Raw genomic sequence first — 19,566 nt, 5'->3', positions numbered from 1 at the left:
CTGTTATGTGCTCTGTCCCTGCGAGTACTGCTATATTAAAGGAGGCTCATATACTTTCCAGGGCCTGGCTGTTTAGGAGGTGTTTTTTTATAGAGTGTTACTTGCTCTCTGTTGTTGTGACTTTGGGTATTTTATTTCTGTACTTGTGATGTTTTGGACTTTCTACCATGTGTGGTTTTGTTCGTTCCTTGAAGTAGCCCTGGAAAGGAAAACAGACAAACAAACAGGAAATGAAAACATCCAAATGCAAAAACAAATAAACAAGCATACAGTAAAAAAAAAAAACCCACAAAAAAGACGGTCCAAAAGCATAAAAGTAGAAATAAGTAAAGAGCAGGGTGGAGGCAGTGCTGATGGAAGAGCATATATAAATAGAGAAATGACAGGGGTGGGGAGAAAGAGGAAATGAACATTGACCAGGCAGAGAGACTAAAGGCTTAATCCAGGGAGAGAGAAAGGACAATAAGGAAGGAGGCAAGGAGAAAGAAACGAAGATCATGTTACCCAGAGAAACTATATGGCCTGATTTTTCCAGACAGAGAGAAAGGAAAGTAAAGAAGGAGGTGTAGGACATGCGTCAAGAGAATGGAGTAAATATATGTGTTTAAGCAAACCAATAACCAGAGTGACCATCCTAGAGGAGAGAAGAGATAAGGAGGGAAGAGAGACCATATCTAAATAACAAGAATTGACCTAGAGTTAAAACAGGCAGTGCCACAGTGCTAGTTCCACAGTGTCTATCCAGCTCCAGTAGATAAGTGGCTCCCCAGCATGGGGGTGGGGCGTGGCTTGGTGTGGGAGAGTCCTGCCTCCACTGATGGCTCTGTGGACTGATCCCTGAGGCCCTGCCTTGGTGGTTGTGGGGAGAAAAATGGCGACCTCCCCCAGTCCTTTCTCCACAGACCAGTGGTCCCAAATCACTCCTTTGGATCCATCCTCACCGTGCTGCAGGTGCAGACGAGGTGGCTTATCTCCTATGCCCCATGCCCAGCTGGGTTATTAGCTCTGTGCGTGTTAATGATGCTGCCCAACATGTAATCCACAAGCCCAAGCACTTCAGGGTGGGGGACAGATTCCTCCTGATGTTGACTATGCCCCTGAGGGACCACCAAACTTGGAGGGAACGCCCCCCTGTCTCCAGGCATGGGAACAGGGCACCCAGCCCCAATATAAAGAAAGCCCCACAGTTAGAGATGTGATGTCTCTCTGAAAGCCTTGTAGTCAGAGATGGGATGATAAGATCCCTTTCCATCCCAATCCTCCTTGTCCTGGCCCATTTTTTTTCTCCCCAGTTTGCAGTCACACACCTATGAGGCTGTCTTCCTAGTAGACCTCCATCTCCTTTCCTCCCAGACTCTTGGGGTTCAGAGTCCTTTGCTTTTAGCCCTTCTTTGTTTGAGAGATGCGGGTGGGAAGTACAGAGCCCCTACTTCTCTGCCATGTTGGCCCTTAGTCTAGCATAGGCATTTTAAAAACTCACTATGATCAGGCTTCATAATTGTTTGGAAGTGACAGATTTTCAGATTTAATGTTACCTAGTTTTGGATGTGTGAAGTTGCAATTGCTATGGTATATTGATCACTGCTGTCTTTTAATTGAGATCCAGCAGTTGAGGCAGAAATATCTGAGAGTTACACAGGAATTATAGTGGATTGGATAGTATAGAAAAAGAAATGTTAGGTTTGACCCCTAGAGTTTGGCTTGCATAATGTACCATACACGAGGCGGCTTATATAAAACAGAAATTTATTTTTCATAGTTCTGGAGCCTGGAGGTCTGAGATCAGAGTGCAAGTATGAACAGGTTGTGATGGAGGCCTTCATCCAGTCTGTAGTTGGGTGTCTTCTTGCATCCTCCCTTAGCAGAAAGAGGGCTAGAGAGCTCTCTTGGTTTCCCCTTTTTTAGGGCACTAATCCCATTTGTGAGAGTTACATCCTCATGATCCTTTTACCTCCCAAAGGCCACACCTCCTAATATCACAGTTAAGGTAGGATTTCAATATAAGAGTTTTAGGAAGATAGAGGTATTCAGCCCATAATATCTACCCCTCATAGATAGTAGTGAGTATAAGAAAAAGAGGACTGATAGATAAAAATCTCAGTTTAGCCCTTTATATATAATGTTTACCTGATTGTGTAGAGATGGCAAGAATGCCATTGAATATTGAGATATGGAATTCAGCAATGAGATCTGTGACAGGGAGATGCTTTTTGGGAGCTATTAAGGTATAAATTGGTATCTGAAAGTATAAGTAAACTAGACTGCTCAAAAGTACTGAAAAAAGAAATTGGTATCCTGATTGAGGCCTGGTATATTTAATTAACCATTGACTGTGTTAGTAAAGGAGGTTGATCTTGCAAACAAGTCCAAGGAAAGGAAACCAAAAAGTATAAAGCCATACACAAGAGGGAAAGCCACAACAACTAAGGGAGCAAAATAATTGAAAGTGCTACAGAGATTAGAATGATGAATAATAATAATCATCATTAACATTTATTGAATGATTACTGTTTACTTAGTACTAAGTACTTTATCTGAATTGATTCATTAGTTTTCAGTAACATCATAAGGTGAATACTATTATCTTTGTTTACAAAGGCTGAAGGTATGTTTAGACAAAATATGAAACATATACAAATTAAATAGGTTTTAATTGGTGCATGTGGGATTGGAAACCAGGCAATATGAGTCCAGAGATTGTACACTTAGCCTTTATGCTCCATTCTATTCAAATGGTCTGAAAACCTACTCTTTGAATTTTCCCCAAATATGAAGAGTAAGCAGGAATTTGTCAATGGAGAAAGAACTGAAGGTTAAAGTTGTGCCTTCTTCTGCACACACATGTTCTGTTGGATGATAGAGTGAAGTGATACTGACTTCTCTGGAGCCTCTAAATTTGAGGAGTCATGTAAGGCTCCTTGAGTGACAAGAGAGTAATATCACACATGGGATTTTGGTTAGTTCTGACATTGTCTTGAAGAAGTACATTCCAGCTTTCCTTTAAGGAATGATCCATCCTGAGGCGTCAATTTAGGGATTTAAATAAAGATGACCCCATCCCTAATTCCACTAGGGTTGCATAAAGCAAGCATATCAAGAGTGCCATGTTTAACTGAATGAAGGATTAATTGATATTGGCTTCCTTGATAGATAGAACTTCGTTTTTTGTGTGCCTGGCTGGCTCAGTTGGTACAGCATGTGACTCTGAATTTCAGGGTTCTGAGTTCAAGCCTCACATTGGGTGTAGAGCTTACTAGGAAAACAAAATTAAAAGCTCTGTTTTTAAGATTTTGGAATTCTAATTCTATTAATATACTATAAAAATCCCTTATAAATGTTCTGCCTTAATTTCTTCTAGAAGGTTAATTCCTTGCTACTTCCCTAACCTGTGGAAATTACAGTGCTAATCTAGAATGCTACGGCATGTTGAAGCAGGAGCAGCATGGGCTTACAAATACCACAACAGATTTAGTTGTGGATTGAGGAGGACTTTTTGGAGAGTTTAAGTGAGGACTACTCCACACACAGTTAGTAATTAGTGTGTTCACATTTTGGCATCATTTTTTCCTTTGTGTACTACCTTCAAGATAGACGATTTCTTAAAAGAATTCACAGAAACCAGGAAAGGTATTAAACTCAAAATTACAGTTTATTATAACAAGAAATACAGATTAAATTCATCATAGGGGGAAAAGCACGTAAGGAGGGTTCCAGGAGACACCAGGCACAAGCTTCTAGTTATTCTCTTCTTATGGAGTTGTACAGATAGTGGCAAATTTTTCCAGCACTAATGTGCTGCAACATCTGCGAAGTGTTGACATCCTTGTACGCATGGAGCAGCTCTAACAGTGATGGAGACAGGATGCCTCAGTGCGTCAAAGCCCCAGGCGCATGCAAATAGATATCGACCATACATCACATCTCTAGCATAAACTATACAAACACATCCTTAACAGGTAGGGTATTCTAAGGGCTCATATCAGGAGCTAGGTAAGGGCTAGCCCTGAAGAACTGAGGCAAATATAAGCTTTGGGCAATCCAGGCCTGAGTTAACCTTTGAGTGCATACTATATACATTTTGGGGACTTCTGTGTATAGTCCTCTGTCTTATATAATGTCTTAGCAATATTTTGCTGTATATTAAAATGATTTATCTTTATGTTTTCATTTTCCATTTTATAAAATACTTTTAATTGTAATACTTTCACTTCTAATTCTAATGACTATGAGTTGTCCAGCATTTCTTACAAATAACATGTTATCGTAACTATTTACACACCTACAAAATAGTTATCTCTGAATACTTTCTGATATTGGTAGGCCTTCTGTTTTTGTCTAATTAAATAGATTTGAACTTCTGGGAGAATGTTTAGATGATCGAGGTGATAATTTTCTCATTGCCAAATTAAATGAGAAAGTAGACAACGTTTCAGCATGTGAAATAAGTTTGACATGACAGAAAATAGAGTAAGCATTTTTAGGAATTAAAGAGTTATTGTGTGTGTGTGTATCCATATATATACATATGGATATATGTATATGTATATATATGTGTGTGTGTATATATATATATACACATATATGTTATATATATATATATATATATATATATATATACACAAGAGATTGAAAAATGAGACAAGTTCTTATGCGGTTGTATTTCAAAAATGCAGAAAACATAAAACAGTAATATTTTTTCTGGGAAAAAAATTTAAAAACTATTTTGTGATTGAGAAGAAACATGAATGTGACTATGATAAGCCCTGAAATAATAAACAAATAAACAACAACAGTAGACCTGCAGGGAAACATTACGAAAGACTTGGCAATAAAAGCTAAGGGCAAATAATTAGGTGAACATCCGTTTTTTGTTTTTTCCGCCACTAGTTCCCAGTTTTCTGGTGTGTCTTTAAGAAACAGCCCCAGCTTTCAGTCCAAATGCAAGTAGAGTTGACACTTCCTTACACTTTAGGGGAGAAAATCTAACTCCATTAGTCAACCCTCCATCACCCTGGCCAAACTGCTTAGTCTAGGGGTGAGTCCATAATCCTTGTTAGGTCAATTTGGGGTCTTTTCCTGACATTGATGGAAACCCAGGGCTTTTTCCTGCTGTATTTGGTAAATTGGGATAGGAGAGCAGTGGCTATCAAAGTAACTGCACAATAAATCTCGAATGGATCAACTAAATCAACATTTCTGGTTTATAAAATCTGTGCTTCAGTTGAGTTTACAGAGAATACTGATTCTCAATTTTGGGATGCATTTGAATCAAGGGTGGGCTCAAAAAAATCTTAGAATGTTTAGCCCAATTACACCATTTCTTTTTCGTGAGGTATGGGTTGTGGGATGGGAAATTTCCATCTCTGTTAATGCCCAGGTGACGCTGATTCTGGACCACACTTTGAGAACCACAGCTCCATTCTTTGAAGGTGTATACACTGAAAGTAGAAAGGATGCTTTGCTTTTGAAGGGAGGAAAACATTAAAAGATAAAAAACAAAAAAGACAAATTTCAAGTAACTCTAGTGTTATAGGTAGACCTCAGTTATTGGTCTAATGAGAGCTTGCATTTAGAAGATTCCAGTTTATGTCACTGATGCTGTTCACTGGTCACATTTTGAGGTCCTGGCAGTTGGTCAGTATGACTAGAGAGGATTTCTCCTGTGTTGTATGCTTACGCTAAAGCTACACTAGATCTTAATATTTTCTTCTCGTTTCCCCTTCACTACCCAGGGAGGGTATTCAAATTTGTCTAGCCTAGCAGTAAGGAAACTGAGGATGAGAATTAAATATTTTGCCTGAGACTGCAGAACAAATAAGCAGCAGAACTCAGACTGGAGACCAGAGAAACATACACACTAACACGGGCTACTGACCGCGGTGAGGAGGCAGAAGAGGCCTCATAGCAGAAGCAGGTAACTGCCCCCCATCCTTCTGAGTGTAAGGTAAATCTGAGCACAGAGCAGTATGTAGCCACTGCCAAAACATAGCTTCAGGTCTGTCTCCACACCTCTTCAGGAGGATTTAAAAATGTACTGGGACGTGCCCGGCTGGTTCAGTTGATTGAGCATCTAACTTTGGCTCAGTTCATGGTCACTGTTCATGAGTTTGAGCCCTGCATCAGGCTCACTGCTTTCAGCCTGGAGTCTGCTTCAGATCCTCCGTCTCCCTCTCTCTCTCTGCCTCTCCCTCACTCATGCTCTTTCTCTCTCTCAAAAATAAACATTTAAAAAAGGTACCTAGTGTGCCAATAATTAAAGTGCTCTGCGTGAAGGTACTGTGGGTCAGACATATTTCTGAACATCTGCATTCTTTCAGATATTAAAAGCAATAGCTCCTGTTAAATGAAAGGGTGGTCCAAGATTTCAAAGACCAAAACACTAAATTACCAATAACCTATTCCACAATGAAGTGATTTGTGATCTTGCAAAGGACTTTACCAGAACCAGTTCTGTAGCCATGAGCCTAACATTCAATCAAGATGTGCAAGAAAGTTGTCGTAGAAGAGAGAAAAAACTTTGCATTCTTTTTATTTATCTACATTTTAAAAATTGAAGCATAATTCACACATGTTACATTAGTTTCAGGTGTACAACATAGTGATTTGACAAGTCTGTACTTTATGCTGTGCTCACAAGTATAGCTGCCATCTGTCACCATATAACTCTATTACAATACTACTTACTCTATTTCCTATGCTGTGCCTTTTATTCCAATGACTTACTCATTCCATAATTGGAAGCCAGTATCTCTCACTATCCTTTACCCATTTTGCCCATCCCTACCCTTGCAACCAGCAGTTTGTTTTCTGTATTTTGGGGGCTAGTTATGCTTTTGGTTTCTTTATTCATTTGCTTTGTTTTTTAGATTACATATGTGAGTGAAATCATGTAGTATTTGTCTGTCTCTGTCTGACTTATATGACTTCGCACAGTATTCTCCAGGTGCATCCATGTTGTTAGAAATGACAAGATCTCATTCTTTTCATGGCTGAATAATAGTCCATTTTGTATATGTACCACAGCTTCCTTATCCAGTCGTCTGTCAGTGTATACCTGAATAGCTTCCACAGCCAAGATTGCAGTAAACTTAAGGGTTCACGTATCTTTTCAAATTAATGTTTTTGTTTTCTTTGGAATTACTACATTATATGATATTTCGATTTTTAATTTTTTGAGGAACCTGCATACTGATTTCCACAGTGGCTGCACCAATTTACATTCTCACCAAGAATGTTCAAAGGTTCCTTCTTTTTCCACATCCTCACCAGTACTTGTTATTTTTTGATTTTTCATTCTAGCCATTCTGAAAGGTCTCTGAGGTGATATATCATGGTCTTGATTTGCAATGCCCTAATGATTAATGATGTTGAGCATCTTCTCATGTGTCTGTTGGCTGTATTTTGGTCTTTGAAAAAAAATTTATTCAAGTCCTCTGCCCATTTTTAATTGGATTTTTTTTTCTTTGGATGTGTGTGTGTTCAATTCTACAAGTTACATATTTTAGCTATTTTGAATATGTCGCTTGTGAGTATTTTCTCTCATTCACTAGGTTCTCTTTTCATTTTGTTGATGGTTGTCTTCACTGTATAAAAGCTTTTTATTTTAATACAGTCCCAATAGTTTATTTTTGCTTTTGTTCTCCTTGCTGTAGGAGACATCTAGAAAAGTGTTGCTATGGCCAATGTCACAGTAATCACTGCCTATGTTTTCTTCTTGGAGTTTTATGGTTTCACATAGTATGTTAGATATTTAATCCATTTTCAGTTTATTTCTATGTGTGGTGTAACAAAGTGAACCATTTGCATTCTTCTGCATGTAGCTGTCCAGTTTGCCCAGTACCATTTATTGAAGAGACTGCTTCTTTCCCCATTGTGCATTCTTCTCTCCTTTGTCATATATTAATTAACCATGTAAGCGTGGGATTATTGTTGAGCTCTCTATTCGGTTCTGTTGATCTGTGTGTCATTTTTCTGCCAGTACCACCTTATTTTGCCCTCTACTGCTTTATGGTATATCTTGAAATCAGGGACTGTGATACCTTTAGCATTGTTCTTCTTTCTCAGGATTACTTTGGCTATGTAGGGTCCTTTTTGGTTCCATACAAATTTTAGGATTATTTGTTCTAGTTCTGTGAAAACTGCTATTGATATTTTAATAGAGATTGCATTAAATATGTCGATGGCTTTGGATAGTATGGACATTTTAACAATATTAATTCTTTAAGTCACTAAACTTAGAATATTTTTCCATTTGTTTGTGATGTCTTCAGTTTCTTTCATCAGTATGTTATAGTTTTCAGAGTATAGATCTTTTACCTCCTTGGTTAAGTTTATTCTTAGGTATTTTATTCTTTGTAGTGCAATTGTAAATGGAATTGTTTCCTTATTGTCTCTTTCTGCTGCTTCATTATTAGTGCATAGTAACACATCTAATTTCTATGTATTAATTTTGTATCCTGCAATTTTACTGAATTCATTTATTCTAACAATTTTTGATGGAATACTTAGGGTTTTCTATGTATAGTATCATGTCAACTGCAAATAGGGCCTGTTTAACTTTTTCTTTAACAGTTTAGATGCCTACTATTTCTGTTGCTCTTCTGATTGGTGTGGCTAGGCCTTTGAGTATGATATTAAATAAAAAGGGTGAGAGTGGACATCCTTGTCTTGTTTCTGATCTTAAAGGAAGAACTCTCAGCTCTCAACTCTGAGACACCACTGAGTATGATATTAACTGTGCGTTTGTCATGTGTGGTCTTTATTATGTTGAGGCATGTTTCTCCTAAAACCACCTTGAGAGTTTTGATCATAAACATTTTGAATTTTGTCAACTGCTTTTTCTGCATCTATTGTGATGATCATATAATTTTAATCCTTTGTTTTGTTGATGTGTATCATGTTAATTATTTTGCAAGTATTAAACCATCCTTGTATCCCCAGAATAAATCTCACTTGATTATGATAAATAATTCTTTTAATGTATTCTTGAATGCAGTTTGCTCATATTTTCTTGAGGATATCTTCATTTATCTTCATTGGAGATATTGGCCTATAGTTTTCATTTTGTAGTGTCTTTGTCTGGTTTTATTATCAGGGTAATGCTGGCTTTGTAGTATGTACTTGGTAGCTTTCCTTCCTCTTCTATTTTTTGGAATTGTTTGAGAGAATAGGTATTAAGTCTGTTAAATGTTTGATAGAATTCATTTCTGAATCCGTCTGGTCCTAGACTTTTGTTCATTGCAATTTATTGATTACTGATTCATTTTTGTTATTATTCATTGATCTGTTTAGATTTTCTGTTCCTGATTTAGTGTTGGAAGTTTGTATGTTCCTAGAAATTTATCCATTTCTTCTGGGTTGTCCATTTTTTGGGCATATAATTTTTCATAGTCTTCTCTGATAATTTTTATTTCTGTTGTATTGGTCTTCCTGCTCTCTATTTCATTTACTTCAGCTCTAATATTTATTATTCCTTTTCTTCTATTAACCATGGACGTTGTTCTTTTTCTGGTTCCTTTAGGTTTAAGTTTGGATTGTTTGAGATTTTCTTGTTTCTTATTTCATGTCTCCAAGTATTTTTTTTTAATTTCCTTTGATTTCTTCATTGACTCACTGGCTATATGATAGCATGTTGTTTAGCCTCCATGTGTTTGTGTTTTTTCCAGGTGTGTGTGTGTGTGTGTGTGTGTGTGTGTGTGTGTGTGTGTGATTTCTAGTGTCATACTGTTCTGTTTGAAAAAGATGCATGTTACAATTTCTGTCTTCTTAAATGTATTGAGACTTTTATGTATTTCCTCTGTTTTGTCTGTTAATACTTGCTTTATGTATTTCGGTGTTCCAATGTTGGGTGCATAAACACACACACACACACACACACACACACAGAGTTGTAATGTCCTCTTGTTGGATTAACCTCTTTATCAATAGGCAATAAACTTCTTTATTTCTTGGTATAGTCTTTGTTTTAAAGACCACTTTGTCTGATAGAAGTATTGCTACCCCAGCTTCTTTTTTGCTTCCATTTGCCTGAAATATCTTTCCATCCTTTTTTTTCCAGCCTATATGTGTCGTTAGATTTAAAGGGGGTCTCTTGTTGGCAGCATATAGATGGATCTTGTTTTATTATCCATTCTACCACTGTATGTCATTTGATTGGAGTGTGTGTACCATTTACTTTTAAAGTAATTGTTGATAGATATGTATTTACTGCCATTTTCTTGTTTTCTGGTTGTTTTTGTAGTTGTTTATCCCTTTCTTCTTTTCTTACTCTCTTCCTTCCTTGTGGTGGATGACTTTCTATAATGTTATGTTTCTCTTTCTCTCTCCTTAGTTTTTGTGTGCCTATTATAAGTTTTTGATTTTTGGTTGCCATGAGGTTCATATATTACATCTAGGAATACGGCAATACATATTAAGTTGATGGTCACTTTAGATTGAGTACATTGTAAAAGAACTTTTTTTTTTACTTTCCCTTTTCATGTTTTATGTTTATCTTTCATATTTTACAACTTTATATTCATAATTTTCTTACTTCAGTCTTTGGTTTTCCACTTAAAGAAGTCCCATTACTATTTTTTATAAGGATGGTTTAGTGGTGATGAACTCCTTTCAGCACTTTATATTATGCCGCTCCTTTCTGGCTTACAAAATGTCTGCTGGAAAATCAGCTGATAGCCTTATAGGGTTTCTCTAGTATGTAACTGTTTTGTTTCCTCTTGCTACCTTAAAAATTCTCTCTTTATCACTGCTTTTTGCCATTTTAATTACTATGTGTCTTGGTGTGGACCTCCTTGGGTTGATTTTTTTGGGGACTTTCTGTGCCTTCTGGATCTCAGTGTCTGTTTCCTTCCCCATATTAGGGAAGCTTTCAGATATTATTTCTTCAAATAGATTTCATGCCCCTTTTTTTCTTAATTCTGCTTTTGGGATCCTTATAAAGCAAATGTTACTATACTTGATAATGTTGCTGAGTTCCATCAACCTATTCTCATTTCTTATTATTCTTTTTCTCTTTGCTGTTTAGCTTGGTTGCTTTCCATTACTAGTTCTTACAGTTCACCAATCTGTTCCTCTGTTTCCTCTAGTCTACTATTGATTTCCTCCAGTGTATTTTTAATTTCAATTATCAAGTTCTTCATCTCTGACTGGTTCTCTTTTAAATCTTTATCTCTTTTTTGAAAGTCTCACTGAGAAACTCCAATCTTTTCTAAAGTCCAGTTAGTATCTTTATGACCATAACTTTGAATCTGTTATCAGACATATGCTTATCTTTCTTTCATTTAGCTCTTTTGCTGTGAATTTTTCCTCAAAACAGCTAGTTATTGATAAATTGTACTATGTGTATACTATGAATTCTGTGTAGTTTTACAACCACTTAGATGTAGATGTTACATATTAGATAGATGTTACAAAAGACATCTTCAAGGTATATTGCTAATAATTAATAAATCAGATGGTAAGTTACATGTAAATATGTGTATGGTAATGTAAATATATTCATGTCAATATGTGTATATGTTTACATGTGTATATATTACATCTAGTAATATGTGTATATGTTTACATGTGTATATATTACATCTAGTAATACAGCAATACATATTAAGTTGATGGTCACTTTAGATTGAGTACTTTTAAGTACTTTTCAGCTAATTACAGTTACTTCTGAAAAGAGTTATGTATCATCATTTTTTGAAAATCTTACACTGTACATATCCCATACATACTGAATGTTTGTGTCCCCCCAGTATTCATATGATGAAACCTAACACCCCTCTCCCCACCCAGGGTGATGGTATTAGGAGATGGGACCTTTGGGAGGTGATTAAGTCATGAGGGTAGAGCCCTCATGAATAGGACTCTTGCTCTTTTTTTAAAAAACTTTTTTTTAGAAGTGTATTTATTTTGAGAGAGCAAGCAAGCAGGGGAGGGCCAGAGAGAGGGAGAGAGAGAATTCTAAGGAGGCTCTGCACTGTTAGCACAGAGCCTGATGTGGGACTTGAACCCATGAACCATGAGATTGTAACCTGAGCTGAAGTTGGACTCTTAACTGACTGAGCCACCCAGGAACCCCAGAACTCGTGCCCCAGAGAGCCCCTGCATCTTTTCCACCATGTGATATTACAGGGAGAAAATGACCATCTATGAATCAGGAAAGTGGGCTCTCACCAGACACTGAATCTGATGGCATCTTGATCTTGGAATTCCCAGCCTCCAGAATTTAGAGAAATAAATTTCTTTTATTTATAAGCTACCTTGTCTGTGGTTAGTTATGGCAGCCTGAAAGGACTGAGGCAATGTACACAAAGATACAAGTAAAAAGAAATCACTTTATGATAACATATTAGTAATAATTTTTAAAGGATCTACGCTTCATTTTTTTAATGTTTATGTAGTATGGAATGAGTTATAAGATATTAGGAAGTTAAGAGATTTAGAAAAGAAAATGGGAAAATAATAATAAAAATAAGTTATGGGGGAAAATAATTTGTAAAGTTGAGCTCTTAGTAACATCGTTAAATAGGGATCATTAGGAAATTGGTCACAAAGAATTATCTTTTTATTGTTCTATAGAATTAAATGTCAAGTATATAATAAAGTTTATTTTACATTTTCCAGGCTCTATTACCATAATAAAAGAAAAAATGACAACAATAAGGGTTAAAACCTTCTCAAGTTTTATGTGATCAGTATATGCAAAAAATCATAAAAATACATCCCTGTAATATAGGATTTTGTGCCATTTCTTATGATGTATATAAAAAGGTTAGTAACATTTTTTGTTCTCAGAAGAACATGTGTTAATACTTAACTGTATGGAATCCAAAACTCTTGCTAAATTTACTATTTAATTTCAATGTATGGTCTCAGAGGGAGATTTTCAGTATTTTATGACTAGGTGTGATATTTGCTGCAGTTCTTCAGCTTTTTTAAAAATCATGACATAATGGTAAATATGGTCATATTGTTTCACTCTATTATGTAATATGATTTTGCCCTTTCTTGGTGAGAGTTGATACTGATATGTTTCTCTCACTAAAATCGATTCTTGGTTTAAACCCAGTATGTTCATCGGATATTAGTTGAAGTACCTTTGTTTTTTGTTTTTCAGATTGTAAGTACTGCTTTTAGGGAGAAGAGGGGAATTCACCAATTTGATAAGGAATATATAACTTGATTTTCCTAACTTTTATTTTTTTCATCATTTTGGTATAAAGCATATAGGGATCTCACAAACCATTTGGTAAACATTATTATATTTCCATTATTTGGAAAGGTTTGTGCTAAATTAGTGTTAATTCTTTTCCCATTATATGGGAAAGTTTGTGACTTCAGGCACCAGGATATGGAATTCATTTATAGGAAGATAATTTATTATAGACATAGTTTATTTACACAATGTAGTATAGACAATTAAGATAGGTGTATATATATAGATACAGATATAGACAATTGAGATTTTGTAAGTTTTATTGTTCATTAGGGTATATTTTCCCTGATATTTTATCTTTTTATATATCAAACTCTTAGGGATAAAGTTGTTTATATAATTATGTATGCGTCACCAGTATGTGGCATGAAAATTTCTTTTTTGCATTGCTAATATTGAATATATGCTTATATTTCCTTATCTTTTTTCCCCTTTATCATTTCCTTTAATCATTTATGTAGCCCTTAGAAAAAACTAACACTTTTCTTAACCTTTTCTCTGAATGTCTTTTATTATCACCCACAAATCCCAAATTTATTATTTCATTTCTATTACTGGTTTGGTATTGAATTATGGATTTTTCCTCAATATTTTGAGATTTTTGAATTTATTGCTTTAAATATTCCTTTTGCCACACATATTGTTGTATCACACATTTTGTAACAGCTTCATAGAAATACAATTTAAATAAACCTTGTAAATTTAAATTAAACAATATAAGTTTTAACAGTTGTATATGTATTTGGTAAAGTATCACCAGAATCAAAATACTGTACACATTTATCCTTTCATTCAAGTTTCCTTGTACAACTTTGCATTTTGCCTTCCTGTTTCTGCTCACACCTCCCTTCTTTACCATGGTGTGTACATTATTGTACAAGTCTTTGTGTACACATGTATTTTCATTTTTCTTGGATGAACATGAAGGCATGGTATGGCTAGATTACATGATAGGTGTACTTTAAGGGATTTAGCATACGTCTTAGAGTTTGCAGTCTGATAGTACCATTTTCCATCCCACCAGTAGTAGACGAGAGTCGCTGTTGCACTGCATCTTTACCCGCATTTCTTAGCGTCTTATTTTGTATTGTATCCCTCCTAGTAAATGTGTGGTGGTATCTCAGGGTCTATCCAAATTGCATGGCTATAACCAAATCCTACTTCTTTCTTTCTCAGCCATGCCCATGCCTACTAAATGAAAAAATTAGATCACCATGGGTATAGACAGATTGGAGTGAGTATTTATAGCCTGAAACAGTAACCATCTAAGTTATCCACAGAACCTCAGCTGTGGTGGATGAGGTTGGGGTTTGGCACAGAAATTTTAACTGTGTACAAAATTCCGGCCTTATTTGTCTCCTTCTTTCCCAGTCCTTTGTCTGGAAGGAGCAAGTTTTTTTTCAAATTTTTTCATTTGTTTATTTTTTACTTTTTGTGTACACCCTTTGGCATTTTCAGGTTGCCTGATTTTTCCAGTTCAGGTCTGGGATATATGAGGTAAAAAGAAAATACAACATACAAAAGAAAAGATGGAATCCACCACAGTGCTGTTCCGTAGCTTCAGAGGTTCCTGTCAAATCAGCTGGTAGCCTACTGGCATTTCCTATGTATGTATGTAATTTCTTGTATCTTTCTTGCTACTTTTAATTTTTTCTTTTTCTTTTTAACCTTTGACATTTTAATTATTATGGGTCTTGGTGTGAACCTCCTTGAGTTCTTATTTGGAACTCTCTATGCTTCCTGAACCTGTATGTCTCTTTCCTTCCTCACATTAGGGAAGTTTTCTTTGTTTACTTCTTCAAATAAGTCTTTTTCCCCTTTCTCTCTCTTCTCCTTCTGGGATTTTTGTAATGCCAGTGTCTGTTGTCTTGATGTTTATCAGGAGGTCCCTTAAATCTATCTTCATTTTCTAAAATTATTTCTTCATGCTTTTTTGCTTGGGTACTTTCCATTACCTTGTCTTCCCAATCGCTTTGTTTTCTTCTATCAGCCCTCATATCTTCTTGAGGAAGAATTGTTCTATAAATAGGTATAAATTCGGTGTGTCCATACAACAGGTGAATTCAAGGTCTTTCTACATTGTCATCCTGGACCAGAACTCCTGCACAAAATATTTTTTGAAAGAGTTATAAAGGGGAGGTATTTTCTCCAGACTCATGAGACAGGGAAAGATGGTTTTCTAATTGTCTCAAGCCCGGTGCAAGGGGCTTTAGAATATTTGCCACTATCATGTTCATCCCAACAGTAAATTCATTACAGACACAGTGAGTGGTGTTCAAAACTGTGAGAGAAAAGAACTATCCAAGAAAGTCTACATACCAGAAATGACTTTTTGGGGTACTGGAGTGGCTTTGTTGATTAAGCCTCCAACTTGATTTTGGCTCAGGTCATGATCCCAGATTCATGGAATTGAGCTCCACATTGGGGTCCACACTGAGCATAGAGCCTGCTTAAGATTCTTGCCCTGTCTCCCTCTCTTTTGCTCTCCCTCCGCCCCTCCCCAACTTGTGTGCATGCACGCTCCCTTCCCTTCCCTCCCCTCCCCTCCCCTCCCCTCCCCTCCCCTCCGTTCTCTTCTCTTCTCTTCTCTTCTCTTCTCTGTCTCTCTCTCTGTCTGTCTCTGTTTCTCTCTCTCTCTCTCTCTCTCTCTCTCTCTCAAAAAACAAAAATTAACAATGAAAAACAAATGGCTGTTTGAATGACTGGCCCAAGGGAGCACTAGAGATGATCCATTGTTGACACATTCTCTAAGAATGATGAGGAGCTCATAGCCTCTGAGAGATCTGCAGAAACTCATATCTCTCATGGTTTTCTCCTGTACGTTGTGGACTGCTGTGATGGTGGGTTGAAGTGATACTATTGGCTACTCTGGAAGCTCAGAAACCTCAATGGCCAAAAGAGAATCCTCCTTGTGGAGAAACGGGCACCCTCCTACACTGTTGGTGGGAATGTAAACTGGTACAGCCGCTCTGGAAAACAGTGTGGAGGTTCCTCAAAAAACTATCAGTGGAACTCCCCTATGACCCAGCAATAGCCCTGCTAGGGATTTACCCAAGGAATACAGGAGTGCTGACGCATAGGGACACATGTACCCCAATGTTCATAGCCCCACTGTCAACAATAGCCAAATCATGGAACGAGCCTAAATGTCCATCACCTGATGAGTGGCTCAAGATGTGGTTTACATATACAATGGAGTACTACATGGCAATGAAAAAGAATGAAATATGGCCATTTGTAGCAAAGTGGATGGACCTGGAGGGAGTCATGCTAAGTGAAATAAGTCAGGCAGAGAAGGACAGATACCATATGTTTTGACTCATAGGTCTAACAGGAGAGACTTAACAGGGGACCATGGGAAGGGGAAAAGGTGGGGGAAGAGTTGGGGAGAGGGAGTGAGGCAAATCATAAGAGACTTTTGAATGCTGAGAACAAGCTGAGAGCTGAAGAGGGAGGGCAAAAGGGGAAGGGGGGTGATGGACATGGAGGAGGGCACTTGTGGGGAAGAGCACTGGGTGTTATATGGAAACCAACTTGGTAATAAACTATTTAAAAAAAAGAAGATCCTCCTCATTGGTCACAGCAGCCCAGTAGGTGCTTCCTCATACACCATTAGGTGGATCTGAAATGGCAACATTCCCTAAAATATCTGTGAAGCTTGTTGAAAATCACATTGCTGGGCTCCTTCTTGATGCACAAAGGTTCTGATCCAGTACATGTGGCATAGGGTGTGAAGTTTTACATTTCTAGTGAATGCCTGGGTGATGTTGATGCTGCTGCATTGGGCCACCCCTGCTTTAATAGCTAGGGCTAGTGTTGAGAGATTATTTAAGAATTAAAACAACATAGGTAAATCAGGAAGCTGGACATACCAAAAGACATACTGTCCAAGTGCAGTAAGTGGAAGGAAAGCCTGGAATAGCAGGCATCTCACCCATTCTTTTCCTCGAATTTACACAGAATAAAACGACTTCATTTCAAGAGAAAGCTTCCAAAGGGAAGTGAGATTTTAAGTGGTAAATAGTTGACAGGCATATATTCTCTAAACTCAATTAAATGTGTCCTTTAGTTCATAAATTACTCATTTAACCCACAAACCAACCCCACAATAAGCAGTGTGTTATAACTAGGTGATCACATTTGGTATGCTGAAATTTTGTTTTTTGAAAATTGTGTTGGTAATGCATTAATTTTACAGCAGTGTGCAATAAGTTTCAAAAGTTTGTAGAAGACAAGTGAATCTGCCTATTCCCAATGATTCTCACTGAAATAATAAATTGAGTTACTCAAAGTCAATATTTATTAGCAATGCATACACACAAATTTGCAAGACATCCCTTGCTATCTGTTGTTTACCTTTTTTTCTGAAGGTGGATTTTTTTTCCTGCCAGGCTGATCTGTGGACATTGCTGTGCTTCCCGTGGAGTCCAGTGGAGTCACACAGCGCTTAGTTCTCCCACCAGTGATGTGTGAAAAACGTGTACAGATTTCTTGCAGAAGATCCCATCCCTGTCTCCGCTGTGGTCAGTTACACCAAAGAGTTCAGAGAAAATGCCTGCTCTCCTTGCCATTGGTGATCTGAAATCCTTTGTTTTACCTTTTTGGAATGCCAATTCCATTAATGTAGTTGAAATATTTTTCCTGACCTGCTGTTTGCTCTATTTCAGCAGACTGATTACCTCCTCCAGGGTGAACTGTGGACTACCTAGGGTTTCCCCATCAGTGATATGTGAATACTTGTGCACTTTTCAGTACAAATCATCTATTCCCAGCATCATGGGTAACTTAACCAAAATGTTCACAAAGCATGCCTCTTCTCCTTGGCTTATTAATCCATATTGTTTGTTTTACTTATATGGAATCATAATTCCATTAATGTAGTTGAAATATCTCTCCTGAATCTGCTGTCTTGCTCTCCTTAACAGTCGAATTCATTGCTTCTGGCCTGATCTGTGTTCTTTCTAGTGCTTCCAGAAGAACCCCATGTATTATGCTTAATAGTTTCCCCACCAGTGATATGAGGATACTTGTGCACTTGTCAGTGAAAGCCATCCAGACCCCACCTTCTTTGTGGCCACTGCAGTCAGAGTGTTCAGAAAGAGCACCCATGCATGTTAGCTTTGCTGATGCACATGTATTTTGTTTTAAATATTTGGAATCCTGTAGTTGAAATATCTCACGTAAAACTCCTAAATTGTCTTCATCCAGCAGGCTGATGTGTGCTCCAGTCAGATCTATGGACTTGAAAGTGCATCCAGGGGAGATGCATAGATGATGCCTGATAGTTATCTAACCAGTTATGTGTGATTACATGTGTACTTTTCAGTGAATGTAATTTCATCCTGAGCAGTGTTGAGATTGCTAACATGAAATATTCAGAAAGCATGTCTTCTACCATTAGCTTCGGTAATCCATGATCCCTTGTTTCATTTTTGAAAAACTAATTCCATGAATATTCTTGAAATATCTCTCCTGAAAATGCTGTATTGTCTTTGTCAACAGGATGATGCTTGACTACTGGGAAGATATGTAGACTTTCCAGAGCGTCTAGGAGAGTCTTGTGTGTCTACATATAGTTATAAATTTGGTGAAGTGTCAAAACTTGTGTACTCCTTAGTGCATGACACCCAATGGCAACCTACGCTCTTGCTGCGTTAACGAGTATCTTCAGAAGAGATGTCTGCTACCATTGGTCTGGTTCCTAGTTATATGTGTGTGGAATCCTAATTGCATTGATATTGTTGATTTATCACCACTGGACCTGATGTGTTGGCCTCTCCTTCAGGCTGACTGCTTCCTTGGGCCTCATCTGTGGACTTGCCACTGCTTTTGGTAGAGGCCCGTGGGAGTCCTGATTGTATTCTGACAAGCAAAGCGTGAACACTTGTGGACTCCTCAGTATATGTCCCCCCTGGAAATATTGTTATTGCTGAGAACAGCAATGTCTGTAGACCAGATATCTGCTACCATTGGTATAGGCGATGCTTTGTTCGCTATTTCATATATTTGGAATCCTCCTTTCATTGATGGAGATGTATCTCCAATGAAACTACAGATATGGCCTCTACTGCAGGCTGTTTTATTGGGACTTGCATGATCTATGGAATCTCTGGTGCTTCTGAGGGAGCCCTGAGCGTCTACCTACTGTTTCAGGACTGGTGAAACGTGAGTCCTAGTGGGTTCTCACTAGGCATGGCTATCTGTGCTTTTGCAGTTAAAACCAGTGACCTCAGGCATGATCATCTATTCTAAGCATTGGGGCATTATGCTCTGTTGTTCCCTGTGTGTGGAATCCTAATTGCATTGATATTGTTGATTTATCGCCAGTGGACCTGATGTGTTGGCCTCTCCTTCAG

Source organism: Suricata suricatta, chromosome X (genome assembly GCF_006229205.1).
Source record: "Suricata suricatta isolate VVHF042 chromosome X, meerkat_22Aug2017_6uvM2_HiC, whole genome shotgun sequence".
Classification (NCBI taxonomy): domain Eukaryota; kingdom Metazoa; phylum Chordata; class Mammalia; order Carnivora; family Herpestidae; genus Suricata; species Suricata suricatta.
The sequence above is the reverse complement of the archived record's forward strand: the minus strand, read 5'-3'. Positions refer to the sequence as shown.